General features: G+C 39.8%; 1 long non-coding RNA gene across 3 annotated transcripts; it reads left to right on the forward strand.

The window, feature by feature from the left end:
• Positions 1-316: 316 nt before the first annotated feature.
• Positions 317-5,825, forward strand: LOC144310466 (uncharacterized). Of its 3 annotated transcripts, none has more exons than XR_013376186.1 (4): positions 317-432; positions 2,222-2,333; positions 4,260-4,659; positions 4,911-5,825. It is a non-coding gene; the product is annotated as an uncharacterized LOC144310466 (long non-coding RNA). The 3 variants fall into 3 exon arrangements; XR_013376184.1 differs by having other exon boundaries at positions 319-506; XR_013376185.1 differs by having other exon boundaries at positions 319-506; positions 4,575-4,659.
• Positions 5,826-8,809: the final 2,984 nt, after the last annotated feature.

Consider the following 8,809-nt stretch of genomic DNA (forward strand, 5'->3'; position numbering starts at 1 on the left):
GTAAAAATGGCTGTGCTCCTCCCCAAATCCTAGGTTTAGAACTAAAAACTGTCAGGATAAAACTTGCTTGCAGTCTTCCTTGGGGGAAGAGATGAGTGTATTTTGCTTACAGAAAGAAAAGCAAACTGAATTTTCAGTAGCAAAAAGGGCACATTTTAGTAGTCATTAGGATCGCTCATCAATTTTTCCAGTTTCTCTTCTTATAAGCGTAAAAGGAATACAGCATCTTGCCACCTTGATGTTTCCCCTTCCCCCTGCCCTGGCAACCAGCAATGTTCCAGAAGGTTGAGGTTCCAACAACCCCCATTCCCAAGTAAGAACAATGCAGAGTCGAGAGCTCTGTTCATCCAAGCTGGATATACAGCATCAATGAAAAATTAACCTTCGTGGTTCATTACTGCAGCATAACCTAGCTAAGGTTGACTAAGACAGGTGAACATGTTTAAATTGAATATTAAAATCTGAGAAGGGTTTCCTTGTGGATAAAAGGCAGTGCCCCTTACCAGGTAAACTTGCTTTTGCTGAGCACTTCTGCTAGTTAGTTCTCATATATTTCTGCTGAAATTTTAGCAAATTTCTGCATTTTAGACAAATGCTCTACTGTTTGCAATCACCTCCTTATAAGGATATCATAGATTCAGTTATACATGCCCTAATTCACAGCTAACATGTTTTTCTTAATTACTTTACACTTTTATTATACCAGGATTCAACAGTATATTCAGTTTTACTTGTTGAAAATTCACCTGTCCACAATATAACACACAGTATTCTTAAACCTGTGAAAGAAGGCAAACACACTTATTTTTACATGTTCATGGGAAGAAGAGAGCATTTGGTATGGATTAGATTCCTACTATTGCACATCAAATCAGCTCTTGGCATTGGGTTGTGAAATTGTCACTACTTGATAATAGCAAGGATACAAATTCATTTAGGGAAAAAGTCTTCCTCAGACTCTCTGAGGGTGGGTACTCAGTATCCACAGTATGTGTGACTTTGCAAAAGATACGAAAACATTTTTCAAATTAATGCTTGCTTTCTCTTCTCCGAAGTCCACATCATTAATCTTAATTCTATGAAAGTTAATCTGTGGGAAGCTAAGATAATAGAGTTCAGGTTTGTTGCCTTCTGATGATCTAATTTCCTTCAGGGATAGGGCTTACAGAATCTAGAGAAATGGAAAATTAACAGATTTCCTTCGAATCCCAGACGTTTAAAGCAAACTTCTGGCAAGTGCTGAACTACAAGTCAGTGAAAGGATGCTTTGACAAATGCCTGAAGTGTGTGTATCTTATATTCACTGTTTTCTCCTCTTTTGTTACTTATCTCTCCAGCTTGGAATGTCCCCTTCCTCTGCCACAGTCAAAATCCTTCTTGGTCTAGCTCAAATGCTAATCCTTCATGGAACATTGGATGGAGGCAGTAATGATCATCATAGGTTACATGTTTAATTAGAAGTCAATAATATTTAGGTCCCCATGTGTCAGATGCTGGGTAAATGCTTTGGGTGATTATCTCGTTTAATTCTCATTGTAAGCTTATGTCTTGGAACTGTTATTACCCGCATTAGTCACTCTTTGGCTCAGAATTCCATAATTATAGAAATGCTCTATCATGCCTTTGCAACTGACATACCTGGGTTTGGTTCCTACCTCTAAAACTCACTAGACCAGCCGGGTGACCTTAAACACATTATTTTTAACTTTTCTAATCCTAAATATACAACAATTAAAAGAACTAACAAGCCATGAGCGTGGCTGTGATCCTGCAATGCTCCTTCCACAGCCCAGGACGCTCTGTGCCTCTCTGTTGTGCTAAATCCCGTGTCATGTTGGGTTTTGGCTTACTCTTTTATTTTGGTGGAACATATCCTCCAGATGCTTTCCGAGAAACTAAACACAAGCCAGAAGCCTATGTTTGTGAGACCTCATATGTCTGAAATTTTATTTATTCGATTGCTTCTTTAAGAGACGCCTGGAGCCTTCTCTTCCTGACCTCTTCGCTGTTCATCCACGTTAAATGAGCTTATTTCTATGTTTTTCTCTCTACCAACTTAGGTTCTAATTTTCTTTCATTCATCAGGTTTAACACTATTTATCCGAGTGCTTTCCCACCTTCTGAGAGTGTGTGGCTGTCCTCTCTTCATGGTCTCTTTGTGTGTGGGTTTATGCTTCTTTTTAAATCCTTTTATTGTAATGCAACTGTCCTTGGCTTTTAGCAGGATCACAGACACAAGTATTCCATCCACTATCTTGGACCAGAAGTGAGGACTGTCATTATCTTTGCATGAAAATTTGGGAGGATGACTGAAGTTCTTATCCATATGAAAGGTTACCTTTTTATATAATGAAGGAGCTGGGGTGGGGAGGTAATGATTTCCATTTGGGACAAGTTGATGTTGAAGTTCCTCTGGGATGATCAAATTGAGATTTCTCAGAGACCTCCGGATAAAAGAACCTGGAACTTAGGAGAGAGTTCTGGGGTAGACAGGATATTGTAGGCTTCAGGAGGGTGGGGACAGTGAGAAGAGTGTGTGAGGACAGCAATGGATGGAGGACAGAGTATCAGTAAGGGTCAGATGGATGAGGGCATTTTGTAAGGATTAGATTATTACCCAGGCTTTTGCTTTGTTTTGCTACTCGCCAATTTCTGAGATTAAAAACATTCTTAAAGCAAAGTTTCAAACTTCCCTTTTTTTATGTTTCAAATAGACTTTGTAGGGGGGAATAATTTTGGGTTCACAGCCAAATTGAGCAGAAAGTCCAGAGAGTTCCCATACTCTCCCTGCCCATAACACACGTAGAACCTTCTGACTCAATACCCCCGACGAGGGTGGGGCAGTGGTTAAATTTGGTGAACCACAATGACACATCATTATCGCCCCCAGTCTATGGTTTTCACTGGGGTTTACTCTTGCTGTGCATTCTGTGGGTTTTGACAAATAGGTAATGACATGTATCCACCATTCTAGGATCCTACAGAGTAGTTTCATTGCCCTAAAAATCCTGTGTTCAATTCTCTTCTTTTTAGGGAGTCATGCAACATACTCTGACTTATAGCTCTCTTTCCAAAGCTTTGCAGGAAACCAGAACAGTGAGATAATGGGGACAAGAAAGTTAAGATGGATGGAGGGTTGTTCTGAAAACTGTGGATTACCTTACTAGGTCTTAAGTGATTTGTAGCACTTCAGTGAAAACCACCTTCCTCCTTAAACACCCACGGGCTGTGGGACAGGCTGGAACAAGTCATCTTGCCTCAAAAACGGGTCTTCCCAGCACATGATCCAATAAATGCTGACAAGGAAGGCAAATATTCCAACTACACTAGCAAGGCAGTGTTCCTCAGTTACTAGACAAAATCACACATATGCTTACTACCTTCAAATATAGTATATGTATATCCTTTGAGGGAAAGAAAGTTAATGACTTAAAATGGAAGATTTTTGCCTCTACCACTCTTGCCCACAAGAGTTGGGCATCAGTGCACATGGCATGGCCCCTGTGACTGGAAGGAAAGGAATACAAGTCTCAGTTGATGATGACAGTCTCTCTGGCAGGTCAAAATACTTCTCAAGAAAGGGCTTTGAGGGGCACCTGGCTGGCTCAGTTGGAAGAGTGCAACTCTTGATCTCAGAGTCACAAGCTTGAGTGTCGAAATCACTAAAAGGAAAAAAAAATGTCAACCTTGAAAAAAGGAAAAAGAACGAGATTTGAAATCTGCACAGGGTTCTGTGCCATGAAGCAAGAGAGAGACAAGTTTGATCTGAAAATACTTAAGGGCAAATGTTACTGGTTAGTCACCCAGACAATGAAAAGATCACCATGGAGTCTCATAGACTATTTGATTTTTGAGTGAAATTACCCAAAACATATCCTATGGTTCTGCTAGGACAACAGTTTTCTTTCTTGACTGCCCTAACCTAAAAGGTTAGCCTGGGAAACAGGTACAGTGATTCCCCAGGTATCGAGGGTAGAGTTCTGATTTCACTAGACTGAGGGGGACCTGGGTATTGGTTCATCTTAAAAGCACCTTTTTGGGAACACCTGGGTGGCTCAGCGGCTGGGCATCTGCCTTCAGCTCAGGGCATGATCCTGGGGTCCAGGGATCAAGTCCCGCATTGGGCTCCCTGCATGGAGCCTGCTTCTCCCTCTGCCTGTGTCTCTGCCTCCCTCTCTCTGTGTGCCTCTTATGAATAAATGGATAGAATCTTAAAAAAATAAAAATAATAAAGTACCTTCTGGTGTTTCTACATGCAGCCAAGATTGAGTCCTACTGCATGAGTTAGCTTTACCTGTGCTCCCAATAGCTGGAGGAGGTCCACAACCGCTGAAAAAGTGGCCTAGTGACAGAAGTGACTCACCCACTGACATAAACAAGACCATGGTAACACGAGTTGGTATTGAATGAATGGAAGTCAGTGACCCTCCTCACATCACAGATGAGGAATCAAAACTGAGAGGAGAGGGCCCTCATTCAGAGTCATGGGACAAGACCTGTACCAGGTATACAATCAAGTTCTCTGCTAGAGACTAAGTTCTTTTTTGTATTCTGTTCAAAATTTAATAAATCAGTTTACCTTGGATGCTTCAGAGATGCACGCTGCCTGCATGTTTGCACTGCCTGGGAAAGACAGGAGAAAGGCCTTTGCCTGGTTCCGTGAGTGTTTATGGGGGGCTTGTTTCCTGCAGCGGGGCTGGGGGTGGGCAGAGGTGACGGGGGTGGGGGGAGGATCAGGACAGATAAGGATTTGAGTGCCCCACCCCTGTTCACCTCACAGCAGCTTCAGTTTTAACTGTTTTATGTTTTGGTCTTCCATAAAAAAAAAAAAAGTTTGAAGGAAAGTGTCCAGTTCTATGAAACAGAAAAACAATATTAAAATCAATGATTTTGTCTGATTAATCCTCTAGTGTTCTAAAAGAGAAAATGAAGCTGAGATGTTAACAGACATCCCCAAGGCCTAAGTGGTTGATGGGTCCAGTCAAAGGTAGCCTCTCGCTCTGAATCTGTATTTTCAGTTATAACCATAAAGCACATAGGGACCCAAACTTAGAGAATAATATTAAGTAACCATAATATCTTTTGTATTATTCCTATTTATTAAAAACACCTACAGTGTTTGAGTGTTAAGCCTGTTTGTTGTCTAGATGGATCTTTTGATGATGTTTAGAAAACACCCATCTATTACAAGATTAACTAATTACAGTTCATTAGAATGAAAGTATTAAAAACATCTGAAGAGATCATATGATTTCTCTGTTATTTCAGTTACAAGTGTGAAATATGAATGGCCTTCCAACTATCAATCCTCTCTATACTTCCAGGTTAATACTTCTTGGTCATGGCGAGTTACTTTTTTAAAATTTTTTGTTTTAATTTTTTATTTTGAAATTATTATAGATTCACAGGAAGTTACAAAAGTAGTACAAAAAGTGGTCCCAGGTTCATTCACCTAGTATCGCCCAGTGGTTCCATCTTACGTAACTATAGGATAATACCAAAATCAGGAAAGTTGCCCTTGATACAATGTGTACAAGTTGTTCTCTCTCTTTATATACTTCCCCAATATTTTTTGGTGATTTTTGTTGTTGTTGTTGTAAAGTATACCTAACAAAAATGATCATTTTAGCCATTTGTAAATTGTACAATTCAGCAGCATTAAATACATTCCCAATGTCATATGACCGTCACTACCAGCCATTTCCAGAACTTTTTCATTATCCCAAACAGAAGCTCTGTACCCATTAAACAATAACCCTTCATTTCTCCCTTCCCACAGCCCCCAGCAACCATTATTCTATTTTCTGTCTCAGTGGATTTATCTATTCCAGGTCTTTTATTGTGTTCTTTTTTTTTTTTTTTTTTTTGAGATTTTATCTATTTATTCATGAGAACACAGAGAGAGAGAGAGAGAGAGGCAGAGACACAGGCAAAGGGAGAAGCAGGCTCCATGTAGGGAGCCCGACTTGGGACCCGATCCCAGGACCCGACCCCAGGGTCACACCATGGGCTGAAGGCAGGCACCAAACTGCTGAGCCACCCCAGCTGCCCTCTTTTATGGTATTCTTGATTTCAATTTACCACTTTGCATATATGTCCCTATTTACATGGTTTTATCATTTTAGTGCTTTTACCAGCTATTCTCTTCAGCCAAGAGCATCATAGATACACAAATTTAGGGAAATGAGATGTTAACCAAAGAGTACAAACTTCCAGGGGCACCTGGGTGGCTCAGTTGGTTAAGCATCCAACTCTTGATTTCAGCTCAGGTCATGAACTCAGGGTCATGAGATCAAGCCCTGAGTCGGGCTCTGTGCTGGGCATGGAGTCTGCTTAAGATTCTCTCTCTCTCCCTCTCCCTCTGCCCCTCCCCCACCCCAAAAGGGTACAAACTTAAAATTATCAGATGAATACATTTTGAGGATCTAATAGCATGGTGACTTTGGCTAACAATGCTGTATTGTATATGTTAATACTGGTAAGAGAATGATCTTAAATGTTCTCACCACCACCATCCCAACAAAAGAAGAGTGATTATGGGATCCCTGGGTGGCACAGCAGTTTAGCGCCTGCCTTTGGCCCAGGGCGCGATCCTGGAGACCCGGGATCGAATCCCACGTCGGGCTCCCGGTGCATGGAGCCTGCTTCTCTCTCTGCCTATGTCTCTGCCTCTCTGTGTGTGTGTGTGTGTGTGTGTGTGTGTGTGTGTGTGTGACTATCATAAATAAAATAAAATTAAAAAAAAAAAGAAGAGTGATTATGTGAAATGATGGATATGCTAACTAACCTAATTGCGGTAACCATTTCACAACAGATAATGTACCAAGTCACCACTTTGTACACCTTAAACTTACACAATGTTATATGTCAACTGTATTTCAATAAAGCAAGAGAGAGAGAGAAAAAGAGAGAAGCAACTGAAGGCCCTAACTAAGCAATTGACTTTATTTCCTCTTCCCTTGGAAGATACAGACTTAACTTCCTTGCCATTCAGGTAGCCCAATTGCATGTAATATGACTAGATATTTCTAAAACAGGCGAAGGAGAGAAATGTTACCTTCTCTTTTTATAGACTTGGAATCAAATATAAGATGCTTGCCTTTACAAAGGAAGTAAGTGACTTTCCTCTTGGCTAGCACTGGTAATGCCTTAAAGAAGAAACATTATATTTAAATACAAACAACTGGTATAGACAAAGCATGGCTTATTTAACTGACTCTGCTCTCTTTGTCAGGATCATTAGTACTTTGATTGCTTAGTAGGTTTTATAAAATAATTTGTGCTTTTCTTTATTCTTAAAGGAATATTCTTTCTGGACTTTTTTATGACCCTTGTTAAGGACAGTAAGTTACAACATGACATCAGAATTTTCCAAAGTGTGTTCCAATAGATGTTTTGGGGAAAAAAAGAAATTTTCTGTGGTCAAATACACTTGGGAAACATTTGATTAAATTAATTTAAACAGGTTTCTTTACTATAGGACTTCTCAAACCTTTAATATGGCTGCATTACGAATTTTGTGGCATAGTGGACGTAGTGCTTCCAAAACTGATTTTTTGGTAGAATTCCTTCCTCAGGGACCAGCTTATAGACAAAAAGGCTAGGTGCCAACAGAACACACATCAAGAAAATCAAAATTAGACTAAGAACAAAAGATGCCACAAGGCATATTATTTGCTTTGATGAACATCAATGGGCTTGAGTAAGTCAACAGACTTTAGCTAAAAATATTTAACTCTAGTATATTAAATAATATGTTAATTTCCAAAATAACTAGATGACCAGAGCATACTGCCAATGAGAGTTGGCAGTGCCATCAACGATTAGTAATGAGGTAAAAGCATGAGCCCATGTATTGGTCACACAGATGCAAAATTATTTTGAGTTTTCTTAGAAATATAATAAACTGCAGTATTGCTTTAAGCTTATGAAAAGGCTCAAGATAAAAGAAATTGTCCTGGAACTCAATAAAAGGACTTGAGCAACATCACAAATAACCAAAGTAAGAGAAAAATCATGCTGTCATACAAAAACAGTCCTTAAAGATCACAAAAGGTAGATTAATGACTGTATTAGCATCCCTCAGAGAAATAGAAACAATAGGAAATCTATGCATGTACAAAACCCAGCCAGGCACCTTTGAGACTGTTGCCTCAGGTTGGCTAACCAAATGACATTTCCAGAAAGTCTTGGCTCAGTCCCTTTGTCACAATTTCATTGCAGTGGAAATCAGCAGAATTCTAGGTTGTCCCACCTCATTGTTAAATGGGTCTCTGGCTATATTTGCATGTTATATCAGTAAATACAGACCAGATTTACATGTGGGAGAGTAGAAATTCAAATGCAAAGTCTAGCTTCTGACCTTAGATAAGTCATTTACCGTAGTCTCAGTTTTCTCACCTGTGAAATGGAAATGTGACAGTCTTAGCATAGCTGAAGCATAACCAGCTCTCGGCATGATGTGGTAAGAAACACCTAAACGAACTGAATTTAGGACAATGGCCAGGATGGTGGGAGGGATGGAAATCCACACATGTTTGAAGAAAATGGGCATAGTTAACCCAATATAGAAATACTTTGGAGTACAGGATAACTGTCTTTGTGTATTTCAAAAGCTATTCTGTGAAAAAGATATTAAATTTTAAAACCTGGACCAAAGGGTGGAAGTGACAAGATACATATCAAGGAAGATTTTTTTCAACAGAGGTATTTTTAAATGATGTGATCTGGGGGCACCTGGGGGGCTCACTTCGTTAAGCATCTGACTCTTGTTTTCCATTTGGGTCATGATCTCAGGGTCATGAGATGA

The sequence above is a fragment of the Canis aureus genome, chromosome 1, assembly GCF_053574225.1.
Source record: "Canis aureus isolate CA01 chromosome 1, VMU_Caureus_v.1.0, whole genome shotgun sequence".
In the NCBI taxonomy this organism is placed as follows: Eukaryota; Metazoa; Chordata; class Mammalia; order Carnivora; family Canidae; genus Canis; species Canis aureus.